General features: G+C 44.9%; 1 protein-coding gene across 1 annotated transcript in view; it reads right to left on the reverse strand.

Annotated features, from left to right (window-relative positions):
• The window catches only part of RAPGEFL1 (Rap guanine nucleotide exchange factor like 1), a 79,372-nt gene that overhangs the window by 42,075 nt on the left and 16,585 nt on the right, over positions 1–20,712 (reverse strand). The gene's annotated exons all lie outside the window — the stretch shown is intronic.

The raw sequence follows: 20,712 nt of genomic DNA on the forward strand, positions 1-20,712 counted from the left end.
ATGCAAGGCAACAGCAATGACAAAGAATCTGGACCACCCTTTTTCCTTGAGTCATATAACAGGCTGAGGCATGCAGGCGAACACGTGAACAGGCCTCGCACGTGGTCACAAGAAGGTTGAAACCCGCCCCAATCCAACTGGTTTCAAAGGCTCCACTTCCTGCATTCTTGAACTGGGGACAGAAAATAGTCTTAGGATGGGCCGAGCTGCCAATTTTAGTTTCAGATTCAGAAAAGAGTACATTGACTCCTGTGACCCATCTCTGTTGTCTCTTTCTTCTCACACCATCCAAACCACAGCCTCTTTTGAGCCAGGGGTGAGTGCACTGGGACCCAGACTCAATCAAAGCTCTTTCCAGTGCCCTGGCTCAGATCTACAACATGAGAAGTAAAGATAGTGTCTCTGAGCATGTTCAGAGAGTGCTTCTGCAGAGCCAATGAATAAACTATAATCATTTCACATGAGAAAGAAAAGCTTATGGGTCAAAGGGTACAATTTCTTGGGAAGTTGGAACCCTGCCATCTCTTGCCTTACAAATTAAACCCAATCACAACTCTAACCCTCCCAAGCTTTCTTCTGTACATCTCCCACTTGACCTCAAGTCTTGTCCTTTTATTTTACTGCTTTTTATCTACAAAAAAAACCTTATCTCTAACACAGGAGAGAGCAGAAACAAAGGCCACAGAGCCACAAGTTACATCCTACCTCTAAAACCAGAGTGTGTTGCCAGAACCCCCAGAACCAACATTATGCCGGATCTGCAAAGCACACTTATCATGCTGCAGAACAATACACAACACGCTTGCAGCATGGCACAGCTCAGTCATGCATTGATGCATAAAGCCATTCCATCATGGCCCAGCCTGTCAGAGCCCCAGCTCACACAGCAGTGACACTCATGTGGACACTGGGGAAGCAGGACCAGCCCTGGATCATAACGCCAAACTGGAACCCAAGAGAGGCCCGGGGCTGGAGTCCCCTAAGGATGCCCCCTCAGGGTCTGGGATCTCTGGGGCAGCACCCCTGGAACCTGAGCCTATGATAGAGCCAGCACCTCCCTAACCATCATGCCCCTCCTGCCAATATCTGCAGGCCAGCACAACAACATGGGAATATAGGAACGTAGGAAGCTGCCTTATATTGAGTCAGGCCATTGGTCCATCTAGCTCAGTATTGTCTACACAGACTGGCAGCGGTTTCTCCAAGGTTATAGGCAGGAGTCTCTCTCAGCCCTACGTATGCATTGGTAGTTTGTTGGTTCAATAAAAAATCTTGTCCTGTCTAAGAGATGCCAGGGAGGGAACTTGGGACCTTCTGCACACAAGCATGCAGATGCTCTTCCCAGAGTGGCCCCATCCCCTGAGGGGAATATCTTACAGTGCTCACATGCAGTCTCCCATTCAAATGCAAACCAGGACAGACCCTGCTTAACAAAGGGAACAATGCATGCTTGCTACCACATTTACCCGCTCAGTTTAGCAGGAGCAGGCAGAGCAGAGGCGGAGTGCCACACTCCAGAAGGCTGCCACTTTAAGGCTTCCCCTCTCCAGGGAGGGAGGTGGAGCCCATGAGGAGGAGGAGCCTGGTCTCAGAGGCTCTGCCTTTAAGTGGTATTGAGTCAACTTGTTCCCTGGGACCTCTCCAAGGTTCTGCAGAATGGCCTCTTCCTCCGCTTCATCTCCTGGGCAACCGGGACATGGCACATTCTTAAGAATCAGTCTATAGATTTACACTCATACAGATAACACACTCGACTTGAAAAGAAAAAGACAAGTCACACTGAAGCTGTATATAACAAAAAAAACACCAACAACCCGAGAGCCTCTTCTCCCTTGCAAAGCACCCTTGAGAGGGGACAGTCTGCATCAGAGAATGGAGAGGAGGGAAGGGATGCTTTCCCCTTCCCCTGCCAGTCACTTCCCCCCTGAATCGTCACCCACACCCTGCTATTTTTACGCAGCAGGGTTCCAACCTGCATTAGAGAAGGCACACATTCCAGGCCATCTTGGAAGAGCAATCTTCTGCTAAATTGTCTAACTTCTTTAACTAGATTGTACTAAAAGAAGTTCACACACACACACACACAATCTAATCTCGTGATCATCACCACATCTTGTGGCAGCTAACTCCATTACTAACTCTATTACATGTTGTGTGAATAAGTCCTTCCTTTTATCTGGGTTGACTCTACAACCAATAAATGTCATTGGGCAGCCCCACATTCTAGTATCATGAGACAGGGAGAAATGTTATCTCTGTCCAGTCTCCACAACATTTTATAATCCTCTCTCACCTTCCCCCACTGAGCGCCAGACTTGAAGTGACTTTAATGACATTCTGGGCTTTGGTAACTTTGCCCCCCCCCACCGCTGTAAATGAATGAGGAGGAACAATCTGGATCGATACAATGGTGAGGGGACAGGGGGCTTTAACAGTACCACCATCATGGTCTTAATTGCCCTCCTGCAGAAGTGCTATTTATTCAGGGGGGTGAAGCTCTCACTGGCTACAACTGGACTTCCACGCCCCGCCCCCGCCCCCGCCCCCACAAGCAAACAGCACAAACACACACAGGAAGCTGCCATATACTGAGTCAGACCATTGGTCTATCTCGCTCAGTATTGTCTTCACAGACTGGCAGCAGCTCCTCCAAGGTTGCAGGCAGGAATCTCTCTCAGCTCTATCTTGGAGATGCTGCCAGGGAGGGAACTTGGAACCTAGATGCTCTTCTCAGAGCGGCTCCATCCTCTAAGGGAAATATTTATATTAAATGTAAATAATTATATCTTACAATGCTCACATTTCTAGTCTCCCATTCATATGCGACCAGGGTGGACACTGCTTAGCTATGGGGACAAGTCATGCTTGCTACCACAAGACCAGCTCTCCTCCACAAATGAGAGCCAGAGCCAGATCAGGAGCATGGAAGGTAACAGGATTAAAGCCCCCCCTAGTGGTGCAGCAGGGAAATGCTTGACTAACAAGCAGAGGGTGCTGGTTCAAATCCCCACTGGTATGTTTCCCAGAGTATGGGAAACACCTATATTGGGCAGCAGCAATATAGGAAGGTGCTGGAACCCTCCCGTATTCTACCAAAGAAAACCACAGGGCTCTGTGGGCGCCAGGAGTCGAAATCGACTTGACAGCACACTTTACTTTACCCCCACTATGGTTCCAATCTGGATCAGGGCCACCAGCACGTGCTATTTTCAGCCTAAATAAATAAATAAATTCAATCACTCCAGTTGATCGTTATTTTCAGCAAAACAACATCAGCAACCTGATGAATGTCCCATTTAGTTTGGTCGTTCATTTTCTTTTCAAAGGGGGCTGTGTGTGACTGTTCCGACATAAAAAAGAACGCATGTTTTCATCCATCTTCTGGCTACTGCCCTACATGCGAGTAGAGAAATGTAGCACTGGAAACAGTCCTGAAAATGTAAATCCATCCCCCCCCCCCCACACACACACACGGTATAGGTTTGTCTTTCTGCACACTGGCTGCACCACTCATTTTCAACACATGGTCATGAACATGCACAACACTGCATTAACACCAGCCAAGCCACATCCACCCAGTTCAGCTCAAAAGTATTTAACAGGCATGATGAGAAGATAGACAACTATTTCTAAAGAATACCGAAGGAGGACAGATCTTTCCTTGAAGTATCTGCCAGGGAGTGAGGAAAGAGGCACCCCACCTAGGGAGAACCCAGATCACATGTCTGGGGTTGCATACAATCATCCATGATTTCATGAAGGCAACTTTGTCATTTCTCTTTATTACTATTGTTTATCTTGTTTTATTTTGAATATAGAACTAATATTTAAAATCACCAAGTCTAGGGAACTCAGAGCCAAATGCACATTTATATACACTTACAGTATTGAGTTCGCATTATAGCAGCCAAACCAGATGTAATACTAGGTGACACATGGAGTGACTCCTGATGGTTTCTGTTTTTACTTCTCCAAATTTGATTGGAGTAGTGGGGAGGAGGAGGTTAAAAGATAAAGTGTGTCGTCAAGTCGATTTTGACTCCTGGTACCCACAGAGCCCTGTGGTTTTCTTTGGCAGAATACCGGAGGGGTTTATCACTGCCATCTAACGCGCAAGTATGAGATGATGCCTTTCAGCATCTTCCTATATCGCTGCTGCCCGATACAGTACCAGCGGGGGATTCGAACCGGCAACCTTCTGCTTGTTAGTCAAGCATTTCCCCTCTGTGCCACTTAAGGTGACGGAGAAGGAGGTACTTAACCCTTTTCCTGAAAGCAGTTTTCCAGATTAAAATCCAATCCAAGCACCTTTTCTCCCCACACAGTAAAATATATCTTCTCCACTGTGGGGAGAAAAGCAACTGGGGGACAATTTTATTCAGGAAATCTGTCCATAGGGAAAGTTTAGCACCCCATTCCCATGCTTTCCCCTGTAGGGAGAAAACTACTTGCAAAGATAGCAAGATTTTGATCATGGAAACAGCCCGCAGGAAAAGCATTAAAACTGCCTACCTTCCACTGATTCTCCAGTCAGATTTGGACACTCCCCACACTTTAACTTCATTAAGTGAAAAAAAAAATTATTGGGAAACACTCCACATGTCTTCTATATCCCATCTAGTTTGGTCCTAAATCAACAATGAACAAGCCAGTTGCCTATACAAATAAATTAATTTCAATACCTCCCTAATCCTTATTAGCTCCTTAAGCATCTGCTGTGAAAACTCTTTGGATATCATTAAGACTATATGCCTCAAAATGACAAAGTTAAAATGATGTTTCTTCTGGTTCTTCCCCCCTTCCCCACTGTCAGCACTAAACTGATTCAGGAGGAAAAAGTTGCTCTTGTGTGGGGGGGGTTAATTTGAAAGGGGAGCCCCACCTATAACCAATTGTATTTGTGTGTAATAGTCTCAAAAAATAGTCTTTTATTCTTAGTTATGTATTTTTAGTAGTACTTTCAGTACCTTGATCTATATTGAGGATGACTTTTAAAAATTTATTTGGTTTTATTGTTGGTAGTAAAAGTTTGATTGCCTTCTCTTCTACATTTGTTTTAATCTCATGCTGGTCGCTGACCGAAATAAGGAGATTTGAGGTGGCAGTAACCAATTGATTCATGAAAGTAATAACCTTGAACTACATCCTCTTTAAAGTGTTTCAAGGGAAAGATCTGACAACAGAACAGGAGAGAGGTTATCATTTGATCAGGTTTCCCCAAAACATTTGTTGTGCTAATTTTTAAACTGTCCCTATAGCTTGATTAATACATCACACAGATTTTTATCAGAACTAGAATATCTAGTCTAGAACCTGAAAGCAGCCTCATCGCTAGGTTTTTCATCACTTGATTGCCTTTCCCTCTCTCAGGAACAGAATTCCTGAATTCCAGGAAAATGTTATTATAGGTCAGGAAGGGAGCAAGAGAGGCTGCTTTATGGGAGGAAAGAGAAATTAATGAGACAAAGTAAAAACAATCCTGATCACTCAACTTGCCTCACAAACCTTTTGGAGTTCTTTGAGAGTGCCATGTGTATAAATGTGATCCAGTTGACATAGTATACTTGGCCTTGCAAAAAGCTTTTGACAAAGTTCAGCTCTTGAGTAAACTTAGCAGTCATGGGATAAGGGGACAGGTTAGTGTGTGGACTGGTAACTGGTTGAAGGACAGGAAACAGAGGGTAGGAATAAATGGACAGTTTTCACAATGGAGGGAAGTAGGAAGTGGATCTGTACTGGAACCAGTGCTCCCCAGGGATCTGTACTGGAACCAGTGCTCTTTAACTTGTTCATAAATGGTCTAGAAGTTGGGGTAAGCAGCGAAGTGGCCAAATTTGCAGATTTCACTAAACTATTTAGTGGAGTGAAATCCAAAACAGCTTGTGTGGAGCTCCAAAAGGATCTCTCCAAACTAGCTGAGTTGGCGACAAAATAGCAAATGCGTTTCAGTGTAAGAAAGTGTGAAGTGATACATATTGCAGCAAAAAAAAAAATACAACCCAACTTCACTGATGGTATCTGAGCAGTCAGTGACTGACCAGGAGATAGATCTTGGGGTCATGGTGGACAGCTCGTTGAAAGTGTCAACTCAGCTGTGAAAAAGACAAATTCCATGCTAGGGATAATTAGGAAGGGGACTGAAAATAAAAATGCTAATATTATAATATTCTCCGACATGGCTTATACCAGGCATTCCCAAACTGCGGCCCTCCAGATGTTGCTGAACTACAACTCCCAGCATCCCTAGACACAATTTTTTGTGGCTGGGTATGCTGGGAGTTGTAGTTCAGCAACATCTGGAGGGCCACAGTTTGGGGATGCCTGGCTTATACTATCTGGCAGGGAGGTTGTGGAAGGTCTGGTCAAAATCATAAATGCTTCTCTAAGGGAGGGCAGAATGCCTCCTTGCCTAAAGGAGGCAATAATTAGTCGTCTTTTGAAGAAGGCTGCATTAGACCCCACATAATTAAGCAACTATAGGCCTGTCTCCAACCTTCCCTGGTTGGGCACCATCACTGAGAGTGTGGTGGCCTACCAGTTCCAGGCTGTCTTGGATGAAACTGATTATTAAACTGCAGAAGAGCGGGCTATAAATGTGAAAAATAATAATTAATTAATTATCTAGAGCCATTTCAGACTGGCTTTCAGGCAGGCTATGGAGTAGAGACTGCCTTGGTCAGCCGGATGGATGATCTCCAATGGGTAATTGACAGAGGAAGTATTACTCTTTTGGATCTCTCTGTGGCTTTTGATACTATCAACTATAGTATCTTTCTGGAGAATCTGAGGGGATTAGGGGTGGGCGCTATAAGATATTCCCTTTAGGGGATGGAGCCGCTCTGGGAAGAGCATCTAGGCTCCAAGTTCCCTCCCTGGCAACATCTCCAAGATAGGGCTGAGAGAGATTCCTGCCTGCAACCTTGGAGAAGCCGCTGCTAGTCTGTGTAGACAATACTGAGCGAGATGGACCTATGGTCTAATTCAATATATGGCAGCTTCCTATGCTCCTATGAGGTGCTGCTTTGCAGTGGTTCTGCTTCTACCTCTTGGGCAGATTCCAGATGGTGACCCTTGGAGACTGTTGCTCTTCAGATTCTGAACTCTTGTATGATGTCCCTCAGGAATCCATATTGTCTCCAAAGTTGTTTAACATCTACATGAAACCGCCTGGAGATATCATCAGGAGATCTGGTACACGATGTTATCAGTATGCTGATAACACCCAAATCGATTTCTCCATTTCATTACAAAATAAATAAATACTGTAATTGTATTGGTGAATATGTCCAGAGCACTGTCTTATCCTGTGTTTCAGTTATCAGGTTCAATGGTATAGACCAGGGTTGCTCAACTTTGACCCTCCAGCAGATGAGGGCCTACAACTCCCATAAACCCTGGCTGTTGGCCACTATGGCTGGGGATTATGGGAGTTGAGGTCCAAAAACTATCCTCCCTCCCTGTGCTCTGGACACTTGCATGGTTTGTCTGAAGAGGCAAATGCCATAAGCGTGACAGCAGGTGCTTCTGTGATCAGGGGGTTGGGATGCCCCAGCCTTCCCCATCTCAGAAGCAACCCGCCACCATGCTTATAGCATTTACCTTTTCAGACAAATGCCATAAATGTTGATAGTGTGGGGAGAGGGTATTGCTTCTCAGTGCATCAGCCCCAGGGCCTGGGCTTCTGGGGGCTATCTCAGAAACCTGTAGTCATGTACAGTGTCCCTTTTTTGAAATGTCTGAGTAGGGTTTACATGAAGTCTGAAAAGAAATGGGTGTTTCACAGAAGCAGGGTACACGGGATTGGAGAGCATCATCTGAACAACCCACAACATTGCCTGTAACAAGGTGGATTCATGATGAAATAAACCTCCAGTTGGAGGGACCTCTAGTCTTGCTATTGGAAATCTTTTAACTTGAGTTGCAAGGGATTGCACCTACATGCAAAACACATAAACCACTAAACTAGGGGGCGGCTTAAAAAATAATAATCAGTTAGGGCCACTGCAGAGGTGTGCCCATGCTTGTCCCAGAACAGCAGCTGATTCTGGGGTAGAACTGTGCTGACTAGTCTATGAACTAACTAGGACATGCTTTTGTCCATATCCTTCCTCCTTCCTATTTTCTGCACTGCAGCACATGCCAGACAAGGAAAAGGGTGTGCGTGAACCTCTTGCCTCCCTGACAAATTTAACACAGCTCTTGTGAGCAAGAAAATCCTATTGGATTCACTTCAGTATATTGGGGGGGGGGGGGAAGGAGGCCAGCATGTTAATCCCTTTGCATCAGCCAGATATCAGAAGACCCAGGATTCACAGAGGCAGGCTCCCAGACAATCAAAACTGTCTGATGGCAGGGAGAGGGGGGTGGGGTGGGTGGGGAAGGAAGAAGTTAATTAGCCACCTTTGTATTATGCCTCTCCAAGAGACAGGCTTCTAATCCAAGGCTGACATCCTTAAATAAACCGTTAAAACGCACACAGGCTTCTGTATAAAGAGGAGAATGCCTCAGGGTGGGCTGAACTAATCATCCTGCTAAGTAAGTCACAAAACAAGGTCCTAGCCAAACCCGACTGCCATACTGGGGCTTAATTATCTCCACAGTTTCCTCAGTGTGGAGAGGACAGATCCATATTTGACCCTGTTTAAAGGGGCTCCTTTAAAATTTCCCAAAACCCAGGATTCACAGGGCTAAATTAGACACGTGATGCTAGACATTGTCTAGTCAGGGGCTTGTTTTTACTCTAAAGTAGTAAAATTCAGGGGCCCAGTTTGGATCAGGACCATGGCACAGAGGAAAGAGGTGTTTAGCCCTTTAACCTAGGCAATTCTCCCCCAGAAAATTGTCCCCAAAGCTACTGTGGGCCCCCAAAAGGTCCTAATGTAGCAAATTGCATCTTTCAAGTTAAATATCTGCTTTGCGGGGAGAGGAGCAATTTTTGGTGGGAAAATGGTACACATTTATTTTATTTTATTTATTATTGATTTATTATATTTTATACTACCCTATCTTAGAAACTCTGAACTGTTTACAATATAGATCTAAAGGGTTAGGCACCTCTTAATTCTGTGCCATGGTCCCAACCTGGATCAGGCCCTTGTACAGCTACTACTTTTAAAAAAAATTTTTTTAAAGCTTCTAACAAAACAATGACACATTTTATTTCACTTCTCTTTTGACCCTTAGTGGCTGCCCCCTTTCCACAAAACAAGGGATGCTATGTTTTTCCAGGTGGAGAAATATGCTGTGGGGGGCAAGGAAGTTACAGGATGAATGGAAGGATGAAAGTACTGCATAGCATGTGGCCCTGGTCTAACTGTTGTCATAAACGTCTAGTTGTGCACATAAGTAGTGGGTCGGGATGAAGATACACAACCCCATCCCCATCAAAAAGATGCATCCAGCCAGCTCTGTGGGGTCAGAAGTGCACTGTTAGCGGGGATGCACATTGGCTCTCCATTGCCTACACACACTGATGTTTGCTTCTGCCTGGTCTCGCTGGATTGGGGCATCAGTACATCTTTATAATATGTACAGAGCAATCAGTGAACCATCTAACTCAGAAGATAACAAGCTTGTTTATTAATAATTCAGACTTTGGGTGTTGTTAATATCCCCTCTGCAACAGAGTTTGTTCAGCGTGTCAGATCACTGAAAGGCAATCTAGTATTGTGAAAATATATTAATAAGCAAAATACATTAAACACATTTGGTATGCTGAGAAAAGCACTTTAGAAGTGAATAATCATAACAACATCTCTGCGTATTAACTCCTGCTAAGTGAGCATGAGAATATCCTCTACAGAATTGATTCCACTCTGTATGAGACAGTAAGGACAATGCGTGACTGCATGTGTGAGGTGCACATGGGGCTTTTTCGTTTCGAAAAAAGACGACTGAGGGGAGACATGATAGAGGTCTATAAAATTATGCATAGTGTGGGGAAAGTTGATAGAGATTTTTTTTTTTAACTACTCTCAGATAACAGTAGAACTAGGAGTCATCCCATGAAATTGATTGCCAAGAAACTTAGGGACCGACAAAAGGAAGTACTTTTTCACACAATGCATAATTAACCTATGGAATTCTCTGCCACAAGATGTGGTGAAAGCCATCAGCCTGGATTGCTTTAAGAGGGATTAGATAAATTCATGGAGGACCGGTCTGGGCCACCTCCAGCATCAGAGGCAAGGTGCTTCTAAATACCAGTTGCAGGGAGTGACAGCAGGAGAGAGGGCATGCCTCAGCTCTTGTCTGTGGGCTTCCCAGAGTCATCTTGTGGGCCACCGTGTAAAACAGGATGCTGGACTAGGTAGACTTCAGTCTGATCCAGCAGGGATGTTCTTATGTCTGTGTGTCTGTGCTAATTTATTCCAGAATAACAAGAAGAGTGCTCCACTACTATAATGTGCACAAGGGTCTTTTGAGCCCCACACTTAGGCAGGCTGGAGATTCAGCCACCACAGCCTTACCCTAAGGAGCCTGCCTCACACTGCCACAGACCTCGCCAATGCTGGAAGGGATCCAATATCTATCCAGAGGAGGGACACAAGGTCTCAGGCAGGCGCTGGCCACTGCTAAACACCATTCATTCAACAGAGCTCATCACAAACTCTGCAATCCAACTCGCTTGCCAAGCTGGCTCTCAGCCCATTACTGAGCTAAGCCTTAATTAATTGGAGAGGAAAAATAGTCCATGGGGAGTGACACTAAGGATCTAGAGATTTCTCCTCCCTTGCGCCAGACAGCATCCCTGAGAGAATGAGAAAAGCCTGAATGGGGCAAGAATCCAGGCCAAATTGGCAAGGGTGCAGATTAGCAACAAGTAAAAGAATGCCTGTGCATTGATACCTCCTTCAAGCTTAGTCATCTTCAGCTAAGCACCAGCTTAGCAGCTACACTGGCTTAATGTCAGAACAGGAGGACTGCATTCTTGCAAACAGCTTCACATTTTCCAAGTTTTTCAAAAGAGAGGCACACTGTCTTCCTGAATTAAAATAGGAGGCGCGCTTCTCTCTTGTATCCTCAAAGATTTGCTTTTACACTGTGAAAGAGTAAGCCTCTGAAAAGCCCATCCATTCTGCGTCTGTGTGAGTCACTGTTCTGGGTGGGCCTCCTCTGAGTACAGGTAATTTTGTTGCCTGCAGTCTCTGCACTGAGAGTGACTAAGCAACCCAATCATACCCTCAGCAGCAGAGATTGTGGCAGAATTACTCATCCCTACCAGAGGATGTTCAGAAGGAATCAAGTGCGGAGATGTGTATCACTCAGAGATACAGTAGGTAGCCTCCTTCTGTGGATGGGTATTCTGAGCTCATGGGAGTCTTCCATTATTTCATTCATTTCTCCTGGATACTAGCAGTTCTCTTGGGACAAACAGTATGGGAATTAGTAAAAGGTAAAGTGTGCCGTCAAGTCGGTGTCAACTCCTGGGCGACCAGAGAGCTATGCATATGTACTACTTTCCCTAAGGTTCCCATCGCAAGAGTGGGCTGGAAAGCAATAAGCGTAAGCATGAGAGGGTTTCTATCTCAGGAACAGGTTTGTGTTTTTTTTAAAAGAAAGTCGCTTTAAAAGTCAGAGCGATGTTTCCTACGTGTCGCAAAACAGCACCGGGGCACTTTCCAGATTAAACCCTATAACAGTGTCACTACAGATCTGCTAAGTGTGCTTCCGCCGTACTTCCTGTGTTGTGACACCGCAGTCCCTGCGCTGACAGCAAGGTGCCGTTCACATTTCTGATGCCTTCTTTCAGATTTCACCTTTGCGTTATAGTGCTACAACACTGCATGTGCGTTGCAAAAAAGTAGCTGTATTTTCCCATTGTAGGAGTTTGAGATTCTGAGGATTGTTTTCAATAAGATCCTGCCAAGCCGAAGCATTTTAACACTGTTGCAGCATGTAATCTGAAAAGTGCTCCCAGAAACATGTTGGGAAAGTTTTCCAAAACAGTGGACTTAGACCGAAGACCATTCTATATATAGTTACTGTTGGGAATCACGTGGGTTTGTACATAGCTGCCGTCTTCTGTATACTTACTCAGAGTAACTTGAAATACTATGTTGAAAGCTTAGAAACTATTTAAAAGCATTAAAATGCTAAGTTTCGTAACAATATTTTAATTGTTGTAACTTGGATTATGTACACCGCCTAGAGAGAGAGAGATATCAGGCGGTATATAAATATGATACATACATACATACATACATACATACATACATAAAACAGGTAGCATGACATATTGCTCCTGCCACTTCTGGCCTCCGAGGATTTTGACAGCCAGGGCGGAACAGGCAAGATTTCTTTCCTGGACAGGTTCCTCCAGGCAAGAGCACGCGAGGCTTCAAGGAAGCAAATAAAACCCAGATGCACACTTAAGCAAGGCTGGGGTGCTGCTACACGTCTCACAGTACCCCACTCCTGCAACCAAGTCAGCATTTCTTTCTTGCCCAGCCAACTTGGGCTCTCCAGAAGGGAGCTACGCCAGGCACAAGGTGGTTTCGCTTCCCCAATTAGGCACGCCTGTTTGGATCTGCCTCGTGTCGCCCCTGGAGCTCAGCCAGGCCTTTGATAAACGCTTTTGTTTGGGGGAAGCTCAGGCGGGGCTTTCCATGTTCGCTATGAATACCAGGCTAAGCTTCGTATAATGCCGAGTCTGGAAGGGTCCCTTCCACCAGACCGTTACACAAAAATTCCCACTGGATGTGCCTTCTATGCAAACCCCAGCAGGGAGGGAAGAATATATATTTTTGAAAAATGCTTTTTATTTTGCCCCCTTATTTACCAAGGACAGCCCTAATTTTTCTGATATCTATCCCGGGTAATAATAGCCCCCATGGTCTTTTGCAGAGATTTCTTATATGCCTTTGAACATTTTCCTTAATTGTTGCTAAAGCTGCCATTCTTCAGGTTTCAGTCCCTTCCCACCCCCCACCCCGTGTCCTCTCCTCTCTAAAGGGCATGCATGCATGATGTAAATGCATGCACATAAAAACAAAGGCAACATGATATCTACGCCCTACTACTGGACACACTACAACTGGTGAGGTTCATTTAGGACTGCTGACATTTTATGAGACAATTATATTTTGCGAGTATATCTTTAACCAAATGAGCAACCGCTCTCATGGCTTTAAACCAGTGCAAAACAAGAGGTTTATTATTTGTTTGTTTGTTTATTTATGCCAAGAAGGGCTTTTAGTAATGTACAATGGTGTGAGAGAGGTGTGTTTTCACACTCAGGCAGTGATCCTTGGTGTGAGACTTGGAATGATGAATATAGCCTGCCGAAAATATAGCATCCCTTGCTAATTGAGCAAAGAGGCACCTTTTAAAAGTGTTGATTCTCTTTATTGAGCAGGGGAAAAGCAACTGGCCCTATCCAGCCCCAGCACAGCATCCCTCCAGTGGCTGTTGCTGGTGCCTATCTTATGTTTCTTTATTGATATCTCTTTATTTCAGTCAGTGACCAACATGAGATTAAAATAAATGTAGAAGAGAAAACAATCAAACTTCTACTACAAACAATAAAATAAAAGTCCTCCTGAACATAGATCAAGGTACTGAAAGTGGGCCCACCAGAACTACTAAAAATACATAACTAAGAATAAAAGGAGACAGCAGTATTTCGTACTTATGAGATTATTACATACAGATCAAAATTTAAACAGTTGCCCTCTGGACTCCTGAATTAAACAATTCAAGAGCTCGGGAAAGTTTTGTTGTTAGATTTACTGATGATATACAAGTGATCCAAATACCTGCATGCCCACCTGCAGTTAGCCACACTGTAGCTGCAAAAGTTGCTCTGGCCTTAAATCCATCACCTATTTTCCCATTATTAAGCTCTTATGCAAACGGAGGTCAGCGCTACTAAATTTAGCTACCTGTCTGGTGGTGTTGGAATTACTTCCTTCCAACAGCCTGCCAATCATCTGAGGAGAATCAAGACCTGGGCATTTAGCCATCAAAGGGTAGATGAGATCCCGACACAGGTCTCTATAGAACAAATATTCCAACAGCACATGGGTAACTGTTTCCACTTGACCCTCCCCACATGGATAGAGCCTCTCTCCATAGGGAGTTCCTCTATATCTGCCCTCTAAGAGGGCTGAAGGCAGGGCATTGCATCTTGCCAGGGTAAAAACTCTTCTAAGTGGGGGCACCTCCAAGATAGTGAGACTGACTGATTCCTGGCTCTGAAAGTCAGGTGCCCTCGCTATATCCGTTTGTCTCTCAATATCCTCTATTCTCTGTTTAATGAGCTTCCTAGCTGTCTCCAAACTTTGCATAAGCAAGGCAGACTGATTGAGGCCCAAGGTGGTCATCTTTCGGTTCAAAGCACACTTCCAGGTTGACTTCATTAGATTGTGAACCCTTTCACAACAGGGAGCCATGTTTATATCTATGTAAACTGCTTTGGAAACTTTTGTTGAAAAGTGCTATATAAATATTTGTCGTATTCGTACATAAGAACATAAGAAGAGCCTTACTGGATCAGATTGTGAGCCCTTTGGGGACAGGGATCCATCTTTATTTTTTTTTATTTCTCTATGTAAACCACTATGGGAACTTCTGTTGAAAAGCGGTATATAATTATTCGTCGTCGTCAAGTGATACGAGTCAACATGTCCCTATTCTTATATGTGAAATGATGGAGGGCATGAGTATCCAGAAAAGTCCATCCAGTGTCTTTAATTTATGGGCATATTGTACCAAACGACATAAGGGTTGCCAGATCAGTGAGATCCATCTAGTCCAGTACTCTGCCTCCATCAGTAGCCACTCAGATGCTCCCAGGAAGCTCTCAAGCATGGCAGTATGATGGAGACGCTCAGGGCCAGCCATAGGATAAACACAACCCTGGATGAGGAGTACCCTTAGCAGTTCACATTTTGTACTCCAATACCAGGACCCAGGTACAAATCATTTCGCAACCCGTAGCCCAATACTTCATGCATTAGGCCACGCTGGAAACTGGAGTCAGGGTGGCCTTGGGCTTTAGCTCCTGTCACATCTGGGGGGTTAAATTTTAACCACCAAGAACTGGAAAAAAGCCAAAATCAAGACTCTGCTTTTTATCCTGGCACTGGAACTTTTCCAGCAATGAGCACAATGCGACAGAGTAGTAAAAACAACACTTAGCATTCACACAGTGTTTTAGAATGTTCAGACCATATTATCTCAGTGATCCTTAAAACAACCCTGTAAGATAGGTTAGTATGATTTTCCCCAAGCTGCAGGTGGGTGGGCTCAGACAGGAATTTAGCTAAATGAGTTCATGGCAGTGGCAAGATAGCAATAGCAATAGCACTTACATTTATATACCGCTCTATAGCCGAAGCTCTCTAAGCAGTTTACAATGATTTAGCATATTGCCCCCCAACATTCTGGGTACTCATTTTACCGACCTCGGAAGGATGGAAGGCTGAGTCAACCTTGAGCCCCTGGTCAGGATCGAACTTGTAACCTTCTGGTTACAGGGCAGCAGTTTTACCACTGCGCCACCAGGGGCTCAAAGAGCAAAGATCCAAATCGGGCACTTCTGCTCTACAGTTCGCTCTCTTAACCACTCTGTTACACGGGCTCTGCAGCAGAAGAACACAGCAGGAGTGTGAAACAAGCACAGCAGCCTGAACCAAGCAATAATATATACACACACATATATGTAAAGTTTTAAATAGCTTGCTCCCATTACTTCCGATTTCTGGGCAGTAGGCTCTGGGAAGGAGAATGTTGGGTGGTTGAAACGTGGAATCCTAGGACCGCTAATGACAGTGCACACAAGATCCCCAAAAGGATACACCTGAGCAGTTTTCCCTAATAGGGATTCCCAGATGTTGTTGACTACAACTCCCAGAATCCCCAAGCAAAAGCCATTGCAGCTAGGCAGAGGCGTATCTAGGGAAAATAGCGCCTAGGGCAAGCACTGAAATTGCGCCCCCTGTCCAAACATCTGACACCCATCTTTCAGATAACTTTACCATAATATCAGCTCAAAAATACAAGTCAAGCTCGTTAATCTTTTAATATTTCAAAAACTATTTAGCAGTGGACGCAGCCAGACCAAAAAATGCTGGAAAACTACAAATTTCAGTATGCTGGGGCTCATGAAATACCCAAATACTATGTGGAGGTGTACTTGGAAAACTAAACAGAGGTGCCTGTCTAATTCTCTACTATGCATTGTAGCATCACTATTACACAAGTTTTAAAAATAAATTGAGAATTTGACTTTTCCCAGATACTCTGTAAATAATTAAAGGATATGCAGAGTAAACTGTGTCACTGCTTGGAATATATTCCAGTATTTCAGAGAGACAGTTAAAATGAGAGAAAGAAAGCAAGAAACTCCCAGTGGGCCTTAATACTAAGGATTTCACACTGATTCAAAGACAAACTCACCATTAATAGCCATATTATTAAGACATCACATTTAACTCACTTATCACAAGAAGTAAAGTAAGAGCAAATGAATACAATCCTAGCTCATACGCTTCAGCTCAGTATTCACAAGTCCTGATTCTCTGTACATAGTGCCAATCTGAATATGTGTATAGTGACTTATATATTTTTTTAAAAAAAATTACCTGTAACCCCTTCGGGGGGCTTTCTAAAGGCTGTGGGGGGGATCTGCAAAGGTCCCCTCCCCCCGCTGGCTTCTAGGGCCTCGCAGGGACCATTTGACCATGTGCAGTGGCCATTTTTAAAAATATTTTTTAAATGGCTGCTGAAAACAAAATGGCCACCGCACATGCTCAAATGGCCTCTGTGAGGCCTGGCATGGTCTAGGGCCTCACAGAGGCCATTTGAGCATGCATGGTGGCCATTTTATTTCCGGTGGCCTTTTTTAAAAAAAAAAAATAATAATTTTAAAAAAATGGCGCCCCCTTCAAGTGGTGCCTGGGGCACATGCCCTGCCTGCCCTACGCTAGATACGCCCCTGCAGCTAGGGATTCTGGAAGTTATGATCAACAGCATCTGCGAATCCCTATTAGAGGGAACACTGCCCCTGAGATGCAACAAAAGGGGGAGAAAGGATAGTGATGTGACAAAAGCACTGTGATGTGACAAAAGCACACCAAGTCAAATTCATAAATCATGCAAAGGGGACGACAGCTTCGGAGCCTGCCTTCTTGGCTCAGCAATGCAGGCCTGATGTGACGAATAGCAAAGACACCTAAGTGGCTGGCCAGCTCTGCCAAGAAAAACTACTCAGAGGCAGGAGAATCGGCCAATTGGTTCCCAAGATCACTGTACAGGGAAGGGGCTGGCAGGAAAAGCCATCACAGAATCACCCTCCGATGCAAGGAACAATGTGCTGCTAGCTGCCTCTACAGCACAAAGTCCCCCCCACACACACATATGCCGCATGCTTGGGCATCCATTTTTTCCAAGGGGAGGTGGGGAGGCAACATATGCACATACAAGACAAGCAAACAGAAATTAAGACACGGCAGGTTGTATCCAGTGTTAATATTGGCTCAATCCAGGGCAACCCCCAGATGCCCACGGCTGAGCACCTATTTGTTCCAGGGCCTAAGGAGAAATGGAGAAAGACAGCAATGGCTGGGGGAAAGCCCACAGAAAAGCAATCCGTTTTCTTCTGCTGCTGCTACTAAAAAATGACTTGGCCCCAACAGCTTGGCACTGTTCAAGTCACAGAAGTGATGTCATCCTCATCCAGAGAGTTTGCAGTCCACTGGCCAAGCTAGACGTGACATGGGAGTGATGGAACTCTGGACATATTTTTTATTTATTATTATTATTATTATTATTATTATTATTATTATTATTATTATAAAAAGCAGTCATGTAGATCAAATCAGGTGGATTTGTTTTCATGGCTGGTATACAAGACAGAGACGAAGGAGGAGGCACAGTCAGGATCATAGAGGGGGCAGCTTTGAAAAGGAGGACTTGATGCTGGTGCAGAGAGTAATAGAGGAGAAAGCCAGGGCAGAGTCTTTATAAGGGAGAGGGCGAGTCACTATAGTGAATAATGGAACCTTCATAGCTGAGGCAAGATGTTTCTGATCACCATTAAGGACAATAGAGGGGTGGCTATCTCCATTGTGCCACACTAATAAACATCTCAAGGGCCGCTGGCTGTCTTCTCTTGGGTGGCAGAATGCTGCTGGAATAGATGGCTCTGGCATTAAAGGTAAAGTGTGTCGTCAATTTTGACCCCTGGTGCCCACAGAGCCCTGTGGTTTTCTTTTGGTAGACTACAGGAGGGGTTTACCATTGCCTCCATCCGTGCAGTATGAGATGATGCCTTTCAGCATCTTCCTATATGGCTGCTGCCCGATATAGTACCAGCGGGAATTCAAACTGGCAACCTTCTGCTTGTGGCTGAGCCACTTAAGGTGGCAGCTCTTGCACTGGATTGCACAAAACAATCCCGACATCCTAGCCTTCCCTCTCAGTTCAAATGAGGGAAGCTCCCATCTTTCACAATGCAAGTTGTTAGCCATCAAGAGAGAAAGAAGTCACGGAGTCTTGGAAATCCTCAGTCTAGCAGAGAGACTCAGGCCTGGATGTTATGCTCAGATCAAAGTGATTCCAGGCTGCCTTCGTGGGGAGGGAATTTTGTACGAGTGGTGGCTGCAGAGGAGGTGGGGAGAGGAGAGGATTAAGGAACTCCTCCACACAATAGGGAACCTTGCTCTGCGGCCAGGGTGGTCCTGCAATTAGCAATCCGCCACAATAAAGGGAGAAAAAAGAAATCCTGCTTTTCCCAGGCGCGGTGAGTCTGTGCAAACATTTCAGTCAGCCCTCAGCAGCCTGCAGGCCTTGCGTCTCTTTTGGGGGAAGAAAGGGCATATAATTATATCCTAAGGGAAGCAACATGAAAGGAGGTTGCGTCGCCAGTGACAGAGGAGAGGGAAGCTGGAAGCTAAGATGCCTGGATTCTAATGAGTTAACAGCAAGGGGTCTTGGAGCCAGAAGTCCTGAGTTGCACCCCCTTCAACAATGGATGAGAGCTGTTGGCCACAGCATTGGCTGGGGGAGAAAGAAAGGAGGGAAAATGAAAGGGGCGGGATATCTCTGTGTTGCGAAGGATGCAATTAGGGCTCAGTTCTAAGTTAGGGCTCAATTCTGAAGGCTGAACGCCCCAGACTTGGCAGCCTGCCTGCCTCCCAATTCAAAATGCTTGGGAACAGGCAGTGGTTACTCAGTGATGACTAGGAAGGCACTCTACACAGCCTCAGTTGTTCTCTTTCCTCCCCCGCAGGGACTGCAAGAGAACTGTGCTGTACATCAGGCTATTACCAGCTACCCACACCACCTTTCTGTGAATATGTGCCTCGCACAGTCAGGACTAACAGGGGTGGCAGAACAAAGCATTGTGTGAAGGGGCAAAAGCCTTGCTGCAACTGGCATTTTAATGAGGCTTTTATGGCTTTGGCAAGTCACCTTGGGAAAGTGGCATTTGTGGAGAGGCAGAACACGGATGTTCTAATAAGCAAAAATATGGGGGTTCAGTATGGAGCCCCGGCTTCCTTTCATGCAGCTCTTCTAAGAGTCAGAGGTAGGCTTCTCTGGGGGCCCATGTTCAATCCCTAGCAGCCTCAGTTACAGGCCCCTGAACAACGGAGCTGGAGGGGAAACTGCCCATTGCCTTGGAGACATGGGTTCAGATTTACTAACAACAATTATAGTGCAGGACTAGACAGCTCAACGGTCTGACTCAGTGTATAAGGCAGCTCCTTATAGTCACAATGACCACAATATGAGAGCCCTAGGCTAAGGTGGAGAGTTACTATAATTATCCCTGAGATTCAACCCCAAGAATCAACACTCCAATTAATTGCCAACTGCCCCACAAGGCAAGTAAAGCTGGCTTTCCATCATTCTTTTCATCCTGTCTATCTATCTGTCTATTTTTGTACCGCCCAAATCTTGCGTCTCTGGGCAGTTTACATCATATAATTTGTTGAATGCTGCAGAGCTCTGCGACACTCATTTTTTAAATTATTATATTGCTATGAAACAGAAGAACAAGTTTCTAGTTTCATGGTGGCTGAGGAAGCGGTTTAAAAGCAAGTGTTAACACTGTTGGCTAAATATGGCTTTCACTCAGAAAACACTACAACAAATTATACATTGTATACAACAATGTATGAAATTAAGCATGGAGTAGAGTGAGTGGACAGAGATAAATTTTCCTCCCTCTTTCACAACACTAGAACCAGGGGCCATCCCATGAAACTGAAGATGGGGAATTTTAGGACCAACAAAAGGAAGTACTTTTTCACACAGCACGTATAATTAATCTATGGAATTCTCTGCCATGGGATGTGCTGATGGCCACTAGCTTGAATTGCTTTAAAAGAGGCTTAGACAAATTCACAGACAGGTTTATCAATGGCTACTAGTCCAGTGCCTGTAGGCCACCTCCAGCCTCAGAGGCAAGATGCTTCTAAATACCAGTTGCAGGGAAACAACTGGTATTGCAACTGGGGAGTAACAGTTGCAGGCAGAGGCGCTCTTCCCCTTGGACTTCCAGGCCAAAGTCCAGGTCCTCCACAACCAGTGTTTCCTCTAACAGGGATTCCCAGATGTTGTTTACAACTCCCAGAATCCCCAACTATAATGGCTTTTGCTTGGGGATTCTGGGAGTTGTAGTCAATAACATCTGGGCATCCCTATTAGAGGGAACACTACCCACAACCCTTGGGGACCCCCAAATCCTCTTTAGTCTGTCCTGGG

The sequence above is a fragment of the Hemicordylus capensis genome, chromosome 6, assembly GCF_027244095.1.
Source record: "Hemicordylus capensis ecotype Gifberg chromosome 6, rHemCap1.1.pri, whole genome shotgun sequence".
In the NCBI taxonomy this organism is placed as follows: domain Eukaryota; kingdom Metazoa; phylum Chordata; class Lepidosauria; order Squamata; family Cordylidae; genus Hemicordylus; species Hemicordylus capensis.